The sequence below is a fragment of the Gymnoscopelus microlampas genome (assembly GCF_963454915.1).
Source record: "Gymnoscopelus microlampas genome assembly, chromosome: 17".
NCBI classification, from domain to species: domain Eukaryota; kingdom Metazoa; phylum Chordata; class Actinopteri; order Myctophiformes; family Myctophidae; genus Gymnoscopelus; species Gymnoscopelus microlampas.
In genome coordinates this window covers 18,561,956-18,570,651 of record NC_139954.1, presented here as the reverse complement: position 1 = coordinate 18,570,651, position 8,696 = coordinate 18,561,956, and positions in this window count along the sequence as shown.

Here is an 8,696-nt window from a genome sequence, read left to right as displayed (position 1 = left end):
GGCTTCAGGTCTCAATGGGTTAAGTTCTCCTCAGCAAAGGGATGCTAGGGTTCAAGTGGTTAATGTAAAAAAAGATTTGGCGGACCCCCTGTAGTAACTCTGGGTCCCGGACCCCCTGTTGAAGACCCCTGCTTTAAGAACATTTTGCAAATTCTTCATTTGCTTTACATTTTGGGAGAAACATTGCCAATTTAGCAAAGAGGTGCCGTCTATTCCTGTATCAAACACCATGTTCAAGTAAAGTCTACAATGCTTATCATTTCATCAAGTTTCAGAAACAACTAAAGACAGTGGCTCTCAAATGTTTTCATATCAAGGACCCCCACATGAATATTCATTTGGCCAAGGATTGGGCCTCTTCCTTACTTCCTTCACATTACCACGTTACCAATGATACAAATGAAGGCTCTGTTCTATTTAGTGTAGCACAGTGGTTCTCAAAGGACACCCATAACTCTGAGTGTACAAATGGAACCAAATGGACTGTAATTTGTTTCCATCTGTACACTCAAGAGTTACACACCCGTAAGGGTCCATTTGGAACAGAGCCTTCATTAGCATCATTGGTAACACCTGTGAAGGGAAATGAGGAAGAGGCCCGATTTATTTCCAATATGGCCGCTGATTCCAAAACTCCAGTTTGTGCCTCCTACCTCCAGCATGGTTGTGTGTTACAGTTAAATTGGTGACCTTCAGAAAACATGCGACCATCTCGTGGACTTCACAAAAACATCACCACGTCCAAATGTAAATAACAACCGTTTGTTTATGAACAGAGCAACTCTGTTCATGAACTAACAGCAGTGATTTACTTTGGATGTTTGACATGTGATGGACACGATGGACACATCTTTTGCCAGGTCACCAATTTCTCCATAACACTGGAGGAGGCAGAATGTTGAGGGTTGGGATTCGGCTTGAAAATAAAACCACAGACGTCTTGGCTCAGCTCTCAGCCGCTAGACCAGTGGCTCTCAAAGTGATGTCTGATACCAGTCATCAGTTACCATGAGTATAAACCCTAGGGTTTATACTAGACCGGTCACAATTATTACGCAATAGCCTAATTGCAATTATTTGAATTTGCAATTATGTTTTGCATAATCGTCATAATCATTACCATGTTAATAATGTTCATATATTTTCAAACATTTTGTGGAAATAGCAGATCTACCAGCTCAAAACGTGTTGCGATGCGACACGTTCTGAGCTTGTAGATTGGCTATTTCCACTCTGCTAATCCCACTATGAATGTATTTGTTGTAATTAAATGATGTATATTATGTGTCATATCTACCTTGTGCAACTTTTGTTTACGAAGCCCTAAAAGCCAAAAATAAATTACATTTGTATTCATAATGTTCCCATGCTCAACGTCAAACACAATTAAATCTTTGATCGCAATCAATCATGTGACAATGAATCGTCAACTTCCATTTTGTAATGGTGACACAGCCCTAGTTTATAATGGCCAGCAGTGGTGGAAGAAAATACTGATTTGTTTTTACTTAAGTAAAAGTATCACTACTGCAATGTAGAAATACTCTGTTACAAGTTAAAGTCCAGAATTCAAAATTCACTTGAGTAAAAGTACAAAGGTACAGGTATCAAAATGTACTTGAAGTACCAAAAATAAAAAGTACTCATTATGTAGAATATCCCGTTTCAAAAGTTTTCAAAATATATTAAAATCTTTCAAAAATAGCCGATCTACAAGCTCACAATGCGTCGCATCGCATTGTGAGCTTGTAGATCGGCTAATTTCAAATGGCCAAAATGTATATAGGGCTGAAGTGGCTAATAATTGTTTTTCTTAATTATAGTAAAAATCTACAAAGTAACTAAAATAAAATTTTCAAATAAATGTAGTGAAGTAATAAGTACAATATTTGGATCCGAGATGTAGTGGAGTAAAAGTAAAAGTATTGAAATTTGGAAATACTCAAGGAAAGTACAAATCCCTTGAAATTGCACTTAATACAGTACTCAAGTAAATGCACCTAGTTACTTTCCACCACTGCTGGCCAGGTGTGATCCAGGTACGTACCGTGTGGGGCCTCCCGCCGCGTGGTTGAAGATAGCTGGTATTAATAGAGCCGCGTAGGTTGTATGGCACCACGTCCCGAGCACCGTACGCCTTGCATCTCAAACGGAGAACGTTCGTTGGCACCGTTATACGTTTCAGCTCTCAGGGCCTCGTTGTTGCGTCGACGCCATCGAGGTTCCATCTTCAAGCCCCTTGTCCTGAGTTACAGACACTCTATTACCAGCTATCTCCTGATGACTCCATCCATCCTTTGAACCTTCCCTGAAGCATTCATACAGTGAGTCAAACGCTGAGTCATAGCTAGGAGCCATGACTCAGCGTTTTTAACTCACTGTATGAAGTAGATTTAGTCCACTCTGCAGAAGGTCACATGATTAACCTGCAAGACACAGATATATACCAACATTAAATTTAATATATTGTATAATAATAACAATAATAATAGAAAATACAGTTTTTAAGTAGGCTATAGTGCAGGGGTGATACAACTTTGATGGTGTATAGGGCCACTATATTTCCACAGTCACTCCAGAGGGACACATTGCATATTATTGTTACTGTCGGGCAGACGCCTCTTATCTCCATATTTTTACTTTTTTTGTAAATTAAATTCGTCATTCTAGTATGTCACAAAAAAGTAGCAAAAAATAGCTGATCTAAAAGCTCAAAGCGCGTCGCATCGCGACGCGTTTTGAGCTTGTAGATCAGCTATTTTGGAATTGGAATCCTGACAGTTTTTTTTTTTATTTAATTTCAAACGGATTTGCTTATAATTAAGTTAACTTTATGAACTTAAATACAAATACATTGGATATAAAGTCATTGAACTAATAATATAGACTGGAGTAATTAAAGCGGGTCATGATTGCATGTTTGGAATTGGAACAGCTGAAATCAATAGCATATATCACTATTAACCTGCGGGCCGCATTAAGTTAAGGTGAGGGCCGCGTGTGGCCCCCGGGCCGCCAGTTGCCCATGTATGCTATAGTGTTAACCCTTTAAGACCGGGAACGCGTCAGTGTAAACACTTTAACCATTATCTTACACTTTGGCTATTCAAAAATAGCAGATCTACAAGCTCACCGAGTGCGGCGCTATGAGCCTGCATATCTGCTATTTTTTGAAAAATTGTGAAAATTTCTGAATTTTACTCAAATTTTTGCTTCTGGGGGGTCCCTGGAACAAATATACATATCATTTTTGGTGGTCCTTGTCCTTGACATGAAAAAGTTTGATTATAGCAACATACGTTTTTTTCAAAAAACGTATGATTTAGAACATTGGTTCTCAAAGTGGGGTCCGGGGACCCCCAGGGGTACTTGAGGGGGTTCCAGGCGGTCCCCAGCTAAATGATGGACAGGGACCAAATGGACCCTTATGGGTCTGTAACTCTGAGAGTGTACAAATGGAACCAAATGGACCCTAACGGGTCCATTTGGTTCCATTTGTACACTCTCAGAGTTAAATTAACATTGATTTTACAATATGAATTGGGGTCCCAGAGACATACATGCCATTAAATGGGGGTCTGTAGCCCTAATGCATGTCAAACCGGGGGTCTTTGAAATTTAAAATGGTTGAAAATCACTGCTAGAGAGCCGTAAAAATCTTCTATTATGGGGGTCCCTGGCTTATCTTTTCAAATGGGGGTCCGCGGGCTAATAAATGTCTATTTGGGGGTCCTTGGCACGAAAAAGTTTGAGAACCACTGATTTAGAAGACATTTGTGGAATCCCCCCAGAAGCAAATATTAGTGTTAAAAATGTTCGCTTTAAAAAAACATATTGAAAAATGTGGACACATTTTCAAGTAGTACCATCAACAGTAGCAGATCTACAAGCTTGAAACGTGGCACAAAGCAACACGTTTTGAGCTTGTAGATCTGCTACTTTTGCCATTTTTTTAATCCTGAAAAGTAACAGTTTGGGACATTCTATGGTTTCCTCCCGATAGAGACGATATTATAGTTTCATCCTAGCCTTAGATCAAGACTCAGATTTCTTATCGATTTTGATATCGATATTTAGTTTAGATTACTTATTATCCTGCCTGAGTGTTATTTATCTTATGTTACAATTTAGCTCAGTTTAATCTCTATCCTTAGGCTTTTACATTTGTTTTGTTCTAGATATTTCATGAAAAGTATGAAATGTGAAAAGTGCTGTACAAATAAAATGACATTATCATCATTATCCTATCTTTGACATTCTTAACACTCTCCAAAAATAGTGTTTGTTAGTTGGTTCCATGTTAAAGTCTCAAACATCTTGATAAATGTATGTTACTCTAAATATAACGTGTTTATCCCAAAGCCACAGATGTTATCCCACCATACAGACCCTTTATGTTCGGTAATATTCCGCATTATTCGATAAATAAATGTTTCAATCTGGTCTGTCTGAACATCACTGTATATATCATTCAATGGGTGTAAGTGACGCTGTTGCAGGTGAACACCGGTATTACACCCCATGTAATCCAGGAAATACAATGACGTTCATCCACAGAGGGGATTAAAACACTTCTTTATTAATCTATACTGAACATTAACTGAACACCAACACCCCGTATGTACGGATAACATCTGTGGCTTTAAGATAATCACTTTATATTTACAATGCATACATAAGTATAGACGCACGAGCCTTAAACACAGAACCACAAACTATTTGGTAAAGTGTCTGTTGCAGCAGGTAAATGTCCATGTAAATGTGGAACTAGAACGGCGTTCAGACGCACACGGGACTAAGACGCGTCTTTATTAAACTCTACGTAATATTACGGAACACAACAGACCCGTATGGACGGGTAACATCCGTGTCTTTGTGTTTAAACACTTTATATGTTGGATTGGGTTCATTTATGAGGATTTATGATCCGTTTAAAACTACCAACAAACATCAGACTCGATCACCATAAATAATACAATCCCTGACGGGCCGTCTTGATCCAAGACTAAAGTAGATTTATAAACACACATGAACATATGGCAGGGTTAGATCTACAAACCCCCACACAGTGAGTGTTTAAACTTTAGATATAAATCAAACATTACCTTCAGCAGAGCGGCGCGACGTGGTGCAAGCTAAAATGTTTGAAAGCAGACGTAGTGCGCTTACGTCTGTTTTAAATCCGTATTCACATCCGGTTCAAAGCCCCGCCTACTGGATCCGGTGCATTGAACACGTTCAAACGAACGTCACATGGACAAACCATTTGCGTTTTCTGACCGGATCTTCATCCTGCAGAGTGAATAGATCCCCACAGACTGCTTTTTACTCATCAACACTAAATCATCTTCACCTGTGCAGAGCAGCGGTGTAAAGTAACTAAGTACATGTACTCCTGTACTTACGTACAATTTTGAGGTATTTGTACTTTATTTGAGTATTTTCAATACTTTTACTTCTACTCCACTACATCTCAGAGGCAAATATTGTACTTTTACTTCACCACAATTACTTGAAAGCTTTAGTTACTAGTTACTTTATAGATGTTTAATATGATTACAAAACATGCATTAACCACTACAGTCCTATGCATACTTAGGCTATTTGAAATCTACAAGCTCACAATGCGTTGTGAGCTTGTAGATCTGCTGTTTTCAAAGCATTTTTACACATTTGGAAACTTGTGAAATGGGATATTCTGCAAAATGAGTACTTTTACTTTCAGCACTTAAGTATATTTTAATGTGAATACTTTTGTACTTTGCATATGTGAATCGTGTATATTTACATATTTGAATAAATTGTCTATTTAAAACCAGTATGTTTTAAAACAAAAAAAAATCGATTCAATTTAAAATACAGCATCACAATCATTTTAACCACTTTATCCATATTTTATACTTTGGCCATTCAAAAATATCAGATCTACAAGCTCACAGCGCGTCACTTCGAGGCGGCGCAGCGAGCTTGTACATCTGATATTTTTAAAAATGTTTGAAACATCTTGAAAATGTTTGGAACATTTTGAATGATGTTGAATTTCTTAACATAACTTTTCTCTTCTGGGGGTCCCTGGCACTAAATATTTTTCAGATGGGGGCCCCTGGGCCAGGGGGTCCCTAGGGGTCCGTGGCCATAAAGCATACGTTAATGTGGGGGTCTCTACTGATTTATAGCATCCATAACTAGACGCGTCGCAATTCTGGGAAATTGCAAAGTGTGGTTGCGCCGACCGTATCACGACTCGAGGGATACGCCGGGAGGAATACCGTCGGAGGCCGTGCGACGTGCCATTCGAATCGGGTGCCGATCGGATCCTGCCTTCGTGATACGTGCCGTTTTTATTTTAGGAAATAGGCCCCTCCCACTAAATAAATAGGCCCCTCCCACAAATGTAACAGACCAATCGTATTGTCACGTCACTCCTGATATCGCTTTTATTTCATTTTGAGAGGACTGATCCCCCCAAAAATCATGTTTTTGCCTCGGTTACATTTTGTGCATTTGTGGCGCCCCCTATGGGTCAAAATGGAAATGCTTTTGGGGATTTGTTGAGTAAACCATCCTCAACATGTGATTCAAATTTGGGATTCACCGGACGTTTCGTTCGTGATTTCTGGCATTTTTTGGTAAAACAGGCCCCTCCCACTAACTTTGGAAGCCATTTACGGACGAACGGTAAGGACTATCAAAATGCCGTTTGGATATGTTTATCGCATGGGCCCAGAGATCATGTGTACCGATTTTTGACATAGAAAATTTGGACAAAATATGTGGGAGGAGGAGCTAAAAGTGTGTTTTGATGAAAATTAAAAATGGCGGAAAATCTATCCTGACACAAATGCGTCATGACCCAAGGAATCTAGGGAAAAAATATTTTTAATTTACGACCTACGGTTCAAGAGTTATAGGCCAAAACGTAAAGTGGGCTGTTATAGCGCCACCATGAGGCCGACTGGTGTAATTTTTTTCCCAATAATTTTGGACTAAATCATGAACCACCCCTCCAAGTCTTGAAACTCTAGCCCTTACGGTTTCTGAGAAATAAATACTTGAATGGGAGTTTTTTCATTTTCCCATTAAAGTGGATGGGGACATTTAATGCACTTTAAATCAATATCAATTAAACTATGAAACCAATCTCTTAGCAAAATACAAGCACACGATTCCCGGTGAAGCCGGTCATTTCGACATATGGCACTAAATTGGGAAAAATAAATTGTGGGAGGAGATGCGGTTCAAAATAAACTGTTATGGCCTCGGAGGATAACAATAGTCTGGTTGCCCTGTTAGGGCAACCACACTAATTATCACATAGAACTTGTGAGTTGTTAAGTGTGTATGCAACGGATTGTTAATTGTGTCTGCTTTTGTTTTAAGTAACTTTCGAATCCGTCTGTGCACAAAGCATTACTGTTGTCTGCATACATTTGTCACGCTCATAAAGTCACACCTGTGTGTGTGTGTGTGTGTGTGTGTGTGTGTGTGTGTGTGTGTGTGTGTGTGTGTGTGTGTGTGTGTGTGTGTGTGTTTGCTCTGTCGTAATGTATGTGGTTGTTAATTGATGCCTCCTCTCTTTTTGTCTGTTTAATGGAAAAACACTTTTCATTAAACTGTCGCTCACAAATGTGTGTATGCGTGCATGCGTGTGTGTGTGTGTGTGTGTGTGTGTGTGTGTGTGTGTGTGTGTGTGTGTGTGTGTGTGTGTGTGTGTGTGTGTGTGTGTGTGTGTGTGTGTGTATTTGAGAGAGGAGTAGAAATAGAGCGTGCTAGTGTTTATTATTAAACTTCAGTATTAAAGTTAAAGCGAGGGGGAGAATAATGCCTGATGCCAAAGGGTGGGGGGGGGTGGATAAAAAAGAAGTTAATGTAGAGAAAATTAACAAAAGAGAGAGAGAGGGAACGCGCAGAGGCAGAGAAGAACAGACCATTAGAACAATTAGTGTGTCATTTAAAATGCTTCTCTTCACAGCTGTTTGATATTGAAATGAAACAACACCTCTACTGGAGGGCACTGGGGAATTACAATAACAATACATTAGCTGACACCGTGCTGGAGGAAGCACTCACATGTTTTACTTAAATTAAACCCATAAGTTGTTGAGCGTCCCTCAGGGCTCTATACTAGTGTCTTTTTTTCAGTTTTCGACCATCATTAAATATCTTCGATGAAAATAGCAGATCGACAAGCTTACAACGCTATTTTCTGCGAAGGTTTTCCCCACAATACAGATGCTGGGGTTTAAGTGGTAAAGTAAAAGTAACAAGACCTTAATATGAAAATGCTCTGATAGAAGTAAAGTCCTGTTGTGTTTTTATTTGATTTGAGTAAAAGTACAAAAGTATTGGCATCAAAATATACTTACAGTGCCAAAGTAAAAAAGTACTAAATATTTTAGAAATTTGTCCAAAACTTTTTGGAAAATGAATCGGCTATTTTTTAATAGCCAAAGTATAAAATAGAGCTTAAAGCAAGTTTTGTATTAGTAATCTAAATCTGCAAAGTAACTAGTTGCTAACGCTAGTAAAAAAGTATAATATTTGCCTCTGAGATGTGGTGGAGTAGAAGTATCACAAAATGGAAATACTTAAGTAAATATAAATGTACCTCAAAACTGTACTTAAAGGGCAAGACCACTTTGGTAGAGGTTTGGGTTGTGTAGTTACCTTGCCATGATGTAACTCCAAAGGCGGAC